The sequence below is a fragment of the Oryza sativa genome, chromosome 6 (genome assembly GCF_034140825.1).
Source record: "Oryza sativa Japonica Group chromosome 6, ASM3414082v1".
Classification (NCBI taxonomy): domain Eukaryota; kingdom Viridiplantae; phylum Streptophyta; class Magnoliopsida; order Poales; family Poaceae; genus Oryza; species Oryza sativa.
The window spans coordinates 3,653,564-3,666,921 of record NC_089040.1 but is presented as its reverse complement, the minus strand read 5'-3'; the positions used below and the strand labels follow the sequence as shown (position 1 = coordinate 3,666,921).

At 45.2% G+C, this 13,358-nt stretch overlaps 1 pseudogene; it reads right to left on the bottom strand.

Moving 5' to 3' along the window:
* Positions 1-301: 301 nt before the first annotated feature.
* On the bottom strand, positions 302-13,317 carry LOC136356895 (tubulin beta-1 chain-like; annotated as a pseudogene).
* Between the last annotated feature and the right edge of the window lie 41 nt (positions 13,318-13,358).

Genomic DNA, 13,358 nt, shown 5'->3' with positions numbered 1-13,358 from the left:
ACCTAGTCAAACCAGCCACGTAGGCGCCACGTCAGCCAAAACCGCTACCCAAACCGCCTTAGGACCTTATGTGTCCGGTTTTCGTAAGTTGGGGGGCGGTTCGTACCCGGTTTTGTGGTTCAAGGACGAAAATCGGACTGGACGACAAATAGAGGGACTTGAGTGAACTTATTCCTTTGGCCTTGCAAAGAAGAAATGGCCAGATAAGCTTTGGGATAGGGAATAAATCTATTTTGGTTCCCTCATCTTTTGCGGTGGGTCAAATCGCATCCCTCAACCACATCCTCGTCCCAAGCGATCGTTAACCTCCTTGGTGCTCATCATCTTCCCACAGAACATATGGCTGAGGTCGTACGAAGGGGTGTAAGTGGGTCAACCACGAACCACTTATAGATCAAAATAAGCGGATTCACGGCTTATTTTAGCCTATAAGTAAATTTTACGGGCTAGCCACGTACACCTTAGCCGTACGTGAGGCAGCAGCCTGAGGTAGGTGGCACAAATGATGTTCTTGGAGTCCCACATCTGCTGGGTTAGCTTGGGAACCGTGAGGGCGCGGTACTGCTGGGTCCCCTTAGGGTGTGTGTCACGCCCGGAATTTCTATCCAAAATTCCAAACGCTTACATGTGTGTGAACCCTCGTCCAGGAATCAGCCGAGGCACACAATAACAAATTGATAATAGAGTACAAATATTACTCTAATTAATAAGCGAATAAAATGTCATTACAGAGGTAGATAGTTCCTCTCAATCAATAAAGTTCTAAGCAGCGGAAAATAAATAAACGGCGCAGACGGCTCCACTCCACAGGCAGCTTGACCAAGGCTACACCTAATCCTCCACACCATCAGCCTCATTGTAGAACTCTTCCTCTGATGAATGATTGCAAGGTGAGTATATGACATACTCAGCAAGCCACGCAGCAAATATGCAAGTGCACAGGATAACAAAGGATGGCATAATAGGGTTTCTTTTGCAAAAGCAGCATTTAGCAAACATTTGAGAATTTGATAAAACAGTTAAGTAATTAAACAATATTAAGCCAACGCTATACAACATGCCCTATTGTATAGGCCCAACCATTCTGAACAACCACCCCGGCTGCACAGTTCTATCTCCAAACCAGGAATGTACCATTCCAAACCAGGAGCTAATCAAATTATTACCAGTTATAGCATCTTTTACTATGATGAGAGGTGTGAGACTAATCACGAAAGACATTGTTAGACCCGCCCATAACCGCGGGCACGGCTATTCGAATAGTTTTACTCTGATCAGAGGTGTACCACTGTACCCACAAGACACAACCCCACATCATGTCACCATGTGCCTCAATACCACCACGGTATCTCGGAAAGGAGTTGTGACAATACCCCTCGCATAACACAATCCACTGCAGCGCACCTTCCTGGATCATAATCACCCCCTCATAAACAAGGCATGGACTCCCCAGCGACCCCCGTGGGCTTATCTCCGCCACTTCTCAGTCTGGTGCCCCGCAATGAACCATGCTATACAAAAGATAAAGCCGTTGCCCATGCTGGCTTGTGGTTGGCACGATAAATGTTTCACAACCGAAACTCGTGAACCGGTCCTTAATTGCCATGAGCACGACCATCAAAACCATGTGCTCACAACCCACCATTACCAGGTTTTAGTTGGCACATTAATTAATTAACTAATCACGATCGACCATCGTGAACTATCAATAAGCCATCATGAAATAATAGTGAATCATTAGTTATCCCATAAGTGTACTAATGTTTCTAAGCAGGGCTAAGCAATTGTATCTAATATCTAGTTGAACCAATATAAATAAAGCTCAACTAGTCAAATTAATATAACCCAAGGTATCAAGGAATAAGGTAATCAAGTACGAAAGGGCCATAGCAATCAATAGGTTAATTCCACCCAATGACATTCGAAAATAGATGCAATAGTTGAATAGAAACAATAGCTTTAAATAGGATCAACATGCTCAAAGGGTTGTTTGGGATCTGTGTGACTTGCCTTGCTGGCCTTGGAACTCTTCAAACTCTTCTCCGGCGAAAACGGACTCTCCGGAAACGACGGAATCTAAGCAAAAAGAAGCAAAATCACCAAAACAGCACATAAACAAGCATGAACAGTACATGTGGATATTTTTAATGTGTAGATCTCAATTTTAGAAAAATTTAGAGACTTGAACCAACTAAATCGGAGCTAAGATGAATTAGTTATGAATTTTTAAAGATTAAACCGGATTAAAACACTTAAATCGGTTTAAATTGAATTATGACGCAATAATGAATTATTTTTGAAAAGGAAAAGAGGGTTTATTGCGTCAGCGGGCTAGGGTTTGGTGGACCGGGCGCACGGGCGACGGTTCACGCGAACGGACGGCCGAGATTGATCCGATCCAAATCGGACGGCCGAGATCGAACGAGTCCACGGCGGCTCACGGGAGAGGGGCTTGATGACGCCAGCGATGACGTCACCGACGGCGGCGGCAGCTCGGCAAAGAAGACGGCTCGGGCGGCGGACTCTCGCCGGCGAACGGCGGCACTAGGACGCAAACGGAGGACACCAACGGGTAGCGGACGGCACGGCGAACTCACCGGCGACCAAAGCGACGGCGGAGGACCAACGGACGGCGACAGCGACGAGGTTGAAACGGCGGCGGTCTTCGGCTTGACGACGGCGACGATGCTTCGGCGGTCTCCGACGGCAGCGAAGGGGCGGACGAGGACGGCGGCGACTTGGCGATGACGACGGCGGTCTTCCCGAGTGGCGGCGACGGCTGGAACGACGGCGGCGCACGGCTGAAGCGGCGGCGGCGACGGCGAAGCTAGGGCACACGGTGCTAGGGCTACTCCGGCGACGAGAGGCGAAGGCGAGGGTGGCGGCGGAAAGAGAAGAACACGGGGATCCTTTTAAAGGGGCTCGGAGGCGACGGCGGAGGCCCACGGCGACGGCAACGGCGAAGGAAACTTGTGGCTTGGAGAGGAAGAAAACCAAACCGAATCGAACTCGATTCAAAGCTTTCCAAAGCGATTCAACCGACGATTCCAAAGGAGAAAAGGTAGAGGAGATCCCGGAGATTGTTTCCCCTCAACCAATTCGACCGGAGAAGGAAAGAGACGGCCGGATTTGGAAGGGAAACGGCGGCGGCGGCGCTAGGGTTTGCGGGCGACGGCAGCCGAAGGAGGACGAAGGATCTGACAGGTGGGACCCACCTGTCAGCGTCCGAACGCGCGCGCGCGCGGGCGGCTGCGGACTGGGCCGGACTGGGCCGAAGGAAAGAGAGAGAGAAGAGGGGTTTTGGGCCGACTTTCGGCCCAAAGCCAAAAGAAGACTTTTTAAAACCTTTTCAATTTAAATTATTTCTTAAATGCAATTCCATTTATTAAAAATACTTCCTTAGCTCAAATAAATCCCAGAAAAATCTAGGAATTATAGAATTAAGCAAAGTATTTAATGAAATTTTATCTGGCCACTTTTTATATTGGAATTTATTAATTAAACTTAGATTTTCTTTTCAAGACTTTTAAAATAAATTCTAGAAATTCCATTTAAACAACAATTTATATATTTTGAATTTTCAGGGTGTGACAAACCTACCCCCCTTAAACAGAATCTCGTCCTCGAGATTCGGAAGAACTGGCAAACAGGTGCGGATGAGCTGACTTCAATTCATCTTCTCGTTCCCAAGTTGATTCTTCTTCCGAGTGATTACTCCACTGGACTTTGCAAAATCGGATAACTCGATTCCTGGTTCTTCTCTCACTTGTTTCCAAGATACGGATCGGTTTCTCCACATAGGTCAAATCCTCTTGGACTTCTATCTGCTCAATATTAGCTTCTTCGGTAGGTACCCTTAAACACTTTTTCAATTGCGACACATGGAACACATTATGTACTCCTGCCAAAGATTGAGGTAACTCCAACTGATAAGCGACCTCTCCTCTTCTACTGACAATCTTATAAGGTCCCACAAAACGCGGTGCCAATTTTCCCTTGGTATGAAAACGATGAACTCCTCGTAAAGGCGTGACACGAAGATACACATAATCTCCCTCTTCAAAACTCAAATCTCTGCGGCGATTGTCGGCATAACTCTTATGACGAGACTGAGCCACACGCAATCTTTCTTGAATGATCTTTACCTTTTCTTCCGCTTCCCTTAGGATATCCGTCCCGAAAACCTGACGTTCTCCCGTTTGATCCCACAAAAGCGGAGTGCGGCACTTCCGACCATACAGTGCTTCGTAAGGAGCCATCTGAAGACTAGCTTGATAACTGTTGTTGTACGAAAATTCTGCATAAGGTAGATTCTTATCCCAACTTCCACCGAAATCTAGAGCACAAGCTCTCAACATGTCTTCCAAAATTTGATTCACCCTTTCGGTTTGTCCGTCTGTCTGCGGATGATAAGCAGTACTAAAGTTCAGCTTAGAACCCATCTCTTCCTGAAGTTTCTTCCAAAAGTTTGAAGTAAACTGACTGCCTCGATCAGACACTATTTTCTTAGGGACGCCATGCAAACACACAATCCTTGCCATATACAATTCTGCTAAGCGACTTCCGGAATAAGTTGTCTTTACCGGAATAAAATGAGCCACTTTGGTAAGTCTGTCGACTATCACCCAAATAGAGTCATGGCCTGATGATGTTCTGGGTAAACCAGTAATAAAATCCATACCAATTTCTTCCCATTTCCATTCAGGAATCTTCAAAGGTTGCAACAAACCGGCGGGTTTCTGATGTTCTGCCTTGACTCGCTGACAAACATCACATACTGCTACGTATTCTGCGATTTCACGCTTCATACTTGCCACCAAAATCTTTCCTTAAGATCCTGGTACATCTTAGTACTACCAGGGTGAATGGAGTATAAAGTATCATGAGCTTCTTTCAGAATTGCATCCTTTAAATCTTTGTTGTCGGGGACACAGATTCTCTCACCCAACCATACAGTTCCGTGCTCATCCTCCAAGAAACCAATAGCTTTTCCTCTTCTCATATTCTTCTTGATCTCTTGAATATCAGGATCATTAATTTGGGCTTCTCTAACTTGATCAATTAGAGTGGGCTTCGCTTCTAAGGCTGCAACGAAACCTCTACCGACAATTCCCAAATTTAATCTTTCAAATTCCTTGCATAATTCCAATGGCAACTGTCGTCCTTCTGTAGCATTGCAATAGCCTTTTCTGCTAAGAGCGTCTGCTACAACATTAGCCTTTCCCGGATGATAATGAATTCCCATGTCATAATCCTTAATTAATTCCAACCATCTCCGTTGTCTCATGTTCAGATCCGGCTGAGTAAAGATATACTTTAAACTCTTGTGATCGGTGTACACTTCTGTACGAGTACCGAAAAGATAATGACGCCAAATCTTCAACGCATGAACGACTGCAGCTAACTCAATATCATGAGTAGGGTAGTTCTTCTCATGCGGACGTAACTGTCGAGAGGCATAGGCAACCACCTTCCCATCTTGCATCAGAACACAACCTAACCCAAGTTTGGATGCATCACAATACACTTGAAAACCCTTCTTTGGATCAGGCAAAATCAAAATAGGAGCTGATATTAAGCGACTTTTCAACTCTTGAAAACTCTGTTCACATTCTTCCGACCACTTGTACTTCACATCTTTCTGAAGCAGTCGTGTCATGGGCTTAGCAATCTTGGAAAAATTCTCTATAAACCTCCGATAATATCCTGCAAGGCCTAGGAAACTGCGAATCTCTGAAACTGTCTTTGGTTGCTTCCAATTGGTTACGGATTCCACGTTACTAGGATCGACGGCAACTCCTCCGGCTGAGATGACGTGACCAAGGAATTTCACTTCAGACAACCAAAATTCACACTTGCTAAACTTAGCATACAGTTGATGTTCTCGTAGCTTCTCCAATGCAAGGCGAAGATGTTCCTCATGCTCTTCTTTGATTCGAGAGTAGATAGGAATATCATCTATAAAGACCACCACGAACTTGTCTAAGTATTCCATAAACACCTTATTCATCAAGTTCATGAAGAAAGCAGGGGCATTGGTAAGTCCAAAAGACATAACAGTACATTCGAACAACCCATACCTAGTGGTAAAAGCTGTCTTAGGTATATCTTCCTCTTTGATTCTCAACTGATGATACCCTGATCGAAGATCTATCTTGGAGAAAACAGTGGCTCCTTTAAGCTGATCAAACAAATCATCAATCCTGGGTAATGGATACTTATTCTTAATAGTCACATCGTTTAGTGCACGATAGTCCACACACATTCTCTGAGTATGGTCTTTCTTTTCCACAAAAATAACCGGAGCTCCCCATGGTGATGAACTCGGTCTGATGTATCCTTTCTGTAGCAATTCATCTACTTGCCTCTTAACTTCTGCCAACTCATTGGCTGCCATTCGATAAGGTCTCTTATGGATCGGAGTTGTTCCAGGTACCAAATCTATTCTGAACTCTATATCCCTTTTAGGCGGCATACCAGGTAAATCATCTGGGAACACATCAGGATACTCCCGGACTATAGGAATCTCTTCCAAAGTTATCTGGTTCAGTCTTGACCTTAAAGACTCAGATGACAATGCATGAACAGTTACAACTCGACCATCATAGCTGTTGAGAGTTACTTTTCTGTTGGCACAGTCTATCACACCTTTATGTCTGGCTAACCAGTCCATCCCTAGGATGACATCAAGGTCTTTGGATTCTAACAAGATAAGATTGGCCAGAAATGGTACTCCTTGAATTTCTATTCTGACAGAGGGGCTACGTTGCAAAGAGAGTGCTTGATTACTTGGGGTACTAACCATCAAAGGACGTCTAAGATCTTCTACTTCCATCCCATGATTTCCCGCAAAACTCATAGATAAGAATGAATGTGTAGCACCAGAATCGAAAAGTACTGTTGCAGGAACTGAGTTAACAAGGAACGTACCCAAAATCACATCTGGAGCATCTTGAGCTTCTGCAGCAGCAACATGATTGACACGGGCCTTTGATGCTGGTACAGCAGAGTTATTCTGAGCAGGAACAACCTTCACGCGTCGGGGCTTCGGACACTTGTCAGCATAATGTCCTGGATCTCCACAGTTGAAACACACCACGGGCTTGTTGCCTTGCTCCCTCTTGGCAGGCTGTTGCTGTGCTGGAACTGCAACAGGACGTGGAGCTTGATTACGGATGTTGTTGCCAGCATTGTTGTTGAAGAACTGACGTTGCGGACGAACAACAGACGAAGAACCTCCCTGTGGCATGGGCTGGGGTCCTAAAGTAAGACGCGGCTTCTGATTATTTCCCTGTTGTGTCTTGAATTGAGCAATCCGACGTTTCTTCTGCTCCATGCGATTGTACTTGTCCTCCTGACGAATGGCCTTATCCACTAATTTCTGGAAATCAGGATAATCTCCAACCATGAGTAGGTAAGAAAGCTCATCATTAAGTCCTCCCAAAAACTTCTCCTGGCGCTCTTCATCATTGCGCACATCTTCCGGAGCATAACGAGCAAGACGATTGAACTCGTGCAGATACTCCGTAACAGAGCGAGATCCCTGGGAAAGCGACCTGAACTCCTTCTTCTTGAGAGACACTACTCCCGATGGTATATGCGTCTTCCGGAAAGCAGCGGTGAATTCAAGCCAAGTGATAGGTTCAGCAGTAGTCCTGTTAAGGCGGAAGTGATCCCACCATTCAGAGGCAGGGCCATGCAACTGATGTGATGCAAATGAGACCTTCTCCTGATCAGTACACTGAAGTAAATCCAACTTCTTCTCTATGGCATGCAGCCAATCACTAGCTTCAACAGGATTAGTGGTACTAGAGAAAACAGGCGGCCTCACACGAAGAAATTCTGCTAACTTGTTCTGTGGAGGTGCATGATTATTCCCTTGGTTTTGCTGATTCTGAAATTGCTGCATCATCATGTTCATAAGCTGTGTCTGTTGAGCAAGAACTTGGGCCAGAGTGGGATTCTCTCCATTGTTGTTGCTATTGGGGTTGTTGGGACCATTCCCATTGCTACGAGTGTTCACCATCTGGCATGGGCAGGATAAGAAGAGAAAACGGGGGAAACTACTTAGGACAGAGAATTACTTTAACTTTTATTGATCTTAACTGAGTTTCATTATTACAAACTGAAGACTCTCACACCACTAAACTCACCAACTTCCTAACACTCAGAAGCAAACAAACACATGCAATTACATCCCACCACTGATGTAAATCACATGCAAGACCCACACACACGAACAAACTTAAAACAAGCAAACTAACACAACGATCTAAGACAACGACTTAACAAGTCACTCTAGTTCTTCCGAGCATAGGAGATCGATCGAAGGCTCGTTCGGCTCATCTTCCTCATCTTTGATAGCTACCCACTCAAACTTGGAATTGTTGCGCTTGGGTTCTTCTTCTTCATCACTACTTATGATGATGACGGGAGGATTTGCTGGGGCAACTTCTTTCTCCACCACGCGGATCTTTGGCGCCAATTGATAACGAGGGACAAACAAAGCTCTCTTCCTTGCGGTGAGACGAATCCTGGCCTTCTGCGGCGGTGCTTCTCCCTTCAATGCGGCTAATTCCTTCTCCAAGCGATCCACCTTGTCTTCTAACTTGCAAATCTTACCACGATTCCGATCTTCACGATCTTGAGCTGCTAACACAGTCTCCGCACGACTTTCATCCATAGCCCACAACATCTCAACCAAATGTCTTGTGGTAACATCATTCTCAATTCCTTCAGTCTCAAGGTAACTGCCACGGTCACTTCCCTGAGGTTGGCGAGGATGATAGCGATACTCAGTGTCGGCCAACTGATCACTGTAGCTATCACGGAGTTCTCCTGTGGCGATCCTTGCCACTTCCTGACATGCATGGATGTAGTTTCTTCCTCCAGCTTCAAACATCACTGAGGGGACCTCTTCACTATTGCTGTTCAAGGTGACTTTGACTCGGCACTTCTCTTCATGACGATCATGACGAATCTGGGCATAAAAAGGGGCAGTCCCAAATCCAATGACAAAGGACATCGTACGCAACTCCTGGACAAAACCCTCAACACCAAACAGGTACTCAGGCTTGTAACGCGGCATCTAAAGACAAGTGAAAGGAGGGAGTTAAGACCTTTATCCAATTAATAGCACAAGTTTTTGGATTAATTTGAATAAAGTTTAGAAATCAAAGTAGAAGGGAAGTAAATAAAGTAAACCAAGCTTTGCAAGATAAGTTAAAACAGTTGGAAATGAGGTCACAAATTTTGTAATTTTGAATAACTGGTTTCAAAAGAAAGTTATAAAATCAACATACTAAATTTATTTTATTGCAGCAAGATTAAATAAAACAGTATTGTAAAACTTTTGCTGAAAAATGAGCCATTAGTACAGTAATGGATGTACAGTACTAATAATACTGGAATAAATTTTCGAATGAGAACCATTAAAAGAGATTTAAGAAGTGCATGTGCCATTAGTTTGGTTTAATTAAAAGAGAAAGGGAGGAGAACAGTTCTACTTTTCCAATATTTTTCAGAGGGCTTCTATGGGTAACCATTTGGCATAACCTAGGGTCAAAGATGCTCTGATACCAACTTGTCACGCCCGGAATTTCTATCCAAAATTCCAAACGCTTACATGTGTGTGAACCCTCGTCCAGGAATCAGCCGAGGCACACAATAACAAATTGATAATAGAGTACAAATATTACTCTAATTAATAAGCGAATAAAATGTCATTACAGAGGTAGATAGTTCCTCTCAATCAATAAAGTTCTAAGCAGCGGAAAATAAATAAACGGCGCAGACGGCTCCACTCCACAGGCAGCTTGACCAAGGCTACACCTAATCCTCCACACCATCAGCCTCATTGTAGAACTCTTCCTCTGATGAATGATTGCAAGGTGAGTATATGACATACTCAGCAAGCCACGCAGCAAATATGCAAGTGCACAGGATAACAAAGGATGGCATAATAGGGTTTCTTTTGCAAAAGCAGCATTTAGCAAACATTTGAGAATTTGATAAAACAGTTAAGTAATTAAACAATATTAAGCCAACGCTATACAACATGCCCTATTGTATAGGCCCAACCATTCTGAACAACCACCCCGGCTGCACAGTTCTATCTCCAAACCAGGAATGTACCATTCCAAACCAGGAGCTAATCAAATTATTACCAGTTATAGCATCTTTTACTATGATGAGAGGTGTGAGACTAATCACGAAAGACATTGTTAGACCCGCCCATAACCGCGGGCACGGCTATTCGAATAGTTTTACTCTGATCAGAGGTGTACCACTGTACCCACAAGACACAACCCCACATCATGTCACCATGTGCCTCAATACCACCACGGTATCTCGGAAAGGAGTTGTGACAATACCCCTCGCATAACACAATCCACTGCAGCGCACCTTCCTGGATCATAATCACCCCCTCATAAACAAGGCATGGACTCCCCAGCGACCCCCGTGGGCTTATCTCCGCCACTTCTCAGTCTGGTGCCCCGCAATGAACCATGCTATACAAAAGATAAAGCCGTTGCCCATGCTGGCTTGTGGTTGGCACGATAAATGTTTCACAACCGAAACTCGTGAACCGGTCCTTAATTGCCATGAGCACGACCATCAAAACCATGTGCTCACAACCCACCATTACCAGGTTTTAGTTGGCACATTAATTAATTAACTAATCACGATCGACCATCGTGAACTATCAATAAGCCATCATGAAATAATAGTGAATCATTAGTTATCCCATAAGTGTACTAATGTTTCTAAGCAGGGCTAAGCAATTGTATCTAATATCTAGTTGAACCAATATAAATAAAGCTCAACTAGTCAAATTAATATAACCCAAGGTATCAAGGAATAAGGTAATCAAGTACGAAAGGGCCATAGCAATCAATAGGTTAATTCCACCCAATGACATTCGAAAATAGATGCAATAGTTGAATAGAAACAATAGCTTTAAATAGGATCAACATGCTCAAAGGGTTGTTTGGGATCTGTGTGACTTGCCTTGCTGGCCTTGGAACTCTTCAAACTCTTCTCCGGCGAAAACGGACTCTCCGGAAACGACGGAATCTAAGCAAAAAGAAGCAAAATCACCAAAACAGCACATAAACAAGCATGAACAGTACATGTGGATATTTTTAATGTGTAGATCTCAATTTTAGAAAAATTTAGAGACTTGAACCAACTAAATCGGAGCTAAGATGAATTAGTTATGAATTTTTAAAGATTAAACCGGATTAAAACACTTAAATCGGTTTAAATTGAATTATGACGCAATAATGAATTATTTTTGAAAAGGAAAAGAGGGTTTATTGCGTCAGCGGGCTAGGGTTTGGTGGACCGGGCGCACGGGCGACGGTTCACGCGAACGGACGGCCGAGATTGATCCGATCCAAATCGGACGGCCGAGATCGAACGAGTCCACGGCGGCTCACGGGAGAGGGGCTTGATGACGCCAGCGATGACGTCACCGACGGCGGCGGCAGCTCGGCAAAGAAGACGGCTCGGGCGGCGGACTCTCGCCGGCGAACGGCGGCACTAGGACGCAAACGGAGGACACCAACGGGTAGCGGACGGCACGGCGAACTCACCGGCGACCAAAGCGACGGCGGAGGACCAACGGACGGCGACAGCGACGAGGTTGAAACGGCGGCGGTCTTCGGCTTGACGACGGCGACGATGCTTCGGCGGTCTCCGACGGCAGCGAAGGGGCGGACGAGGACGGCGGCGACTTGGCGATGACGACGGCGGTCTTCCCGAGTGGCGGCGACGGCTGGAACGACGGCGGCGCACGGCTGAAGCGGCGGCGGCGACGGCGAAGCTAGGGCACACGGTGCTAGGGCTACTCCGGCGACGAGAGGCGAAGGCGAGGGTGGCGGCGGAAAGAGAAGAACACGGGGATCCTTTTAAAGGGGCTCGGAGGCGACGGCGGAGGCCCACGGCGACGGCAACGGCGAAGGAAACTTGCGGCTTGGAGAGGAAGAAAACCAAACCGAATCGAACTCGATTCAAAGCTTTCCAAAGCGATTCAACCGACGATTCCAAAGGAGAAAAGGTAGAGGAGATCCCGGAGATTGTTTCCCCTCAACCAATTCGACCGGAGAAGGAAAGAGACGGCCGGATTTGGAAGGGAAACGGCGGCGGCGGCGCTAGGGTTTGCGGGCGACGGCAGCCGAAGGAGGACGAAGGATCTGACAGGTGGGACCCACCTGTCAGCGTCCGAACGCGCGCGCGCGCGGGCGGCTGCGGACTGGGCCGGACTGGGCCGAAGGAAAGAGAGAGAGAAGAGGGGTTTTGGGCCGACTTTCGGCCCAAAGCCAAAAGAAGACTTTTTAAAACCTTTTCAATTTAAATTATTTCTTAAATGCAATTCCATTTATTAAAAATACTTCCTTAGCTCAAATAAATCCCAGAAAAATCTAGGAATTATAGAATTAAGCAAAGTATTTAATGAAATTTTATCTGGCCACTTTTTATATTGGAATTTATTAATTAAACTTAGATTTTCTTTTCAAGACTTTTAAAATAAATTCTAGAAATTCCATTTAAACAACAATTTATATATTTTGAATTTTCAGGGTGTGACAGTGTGTTTAGTTCACGTCAAAATTGAAAGTTTGATTGAAATTAAAACGATGTGATGGAAAAGTTAAAAGTTTGTGTGTGTAGGAAAGTTTTGATGTGATGAAAAAGTTTGAAGTTTGAAGAAAAAGTTTGAAACTAAACTCAGCCTAAGCTAGCCGACCATGAAGAGATGGAGACGCGGGAACGGAATTGAATCAAGGTGTCTGCAAAGCTTCCGGAGGCCAGAGTTAAGCTGTTCCGGCCGGGAAGAGCTGGCAGCAGGTGACACCACTCATGGTTGCAGAAATAAGATGGTTCAGATCACCAACTGCAGAAGGAAAGAAACAAAGTAGAGTCAGAATCATGCATATAGAAACACATACATGAAACGAGGTAGAACAGCATGATTCATGAAGAACACCGTATCCATATCAACACGTACTGTAGACCATACATGTATTTTACAGACAAACGTATAGATAGATCATTTATTCAGCAGTATCGTCAGTGTAGCTGAATGCAAGTGCCAGACATACTCATTATGACCATGCACTCAATAGCGTTCTCAAGTCTCAACAAGCTGATGGACAGATAGTGTGCTGCTCCACCATAGTGTATCAGAAACCTCTGGTGAGGGGAAAACTTCTCAGAGAATGTCAGCATCATCCTGTCTGGGTACTCCTCCCTGATCTTTGAGATGAGCAGGGTACCCATGCTAAAACCAGTTGCTCCTTCCAGAGAGTGGCAAATGAATCGCACACATTAATTTCTACCCAATTTTCAGTTGA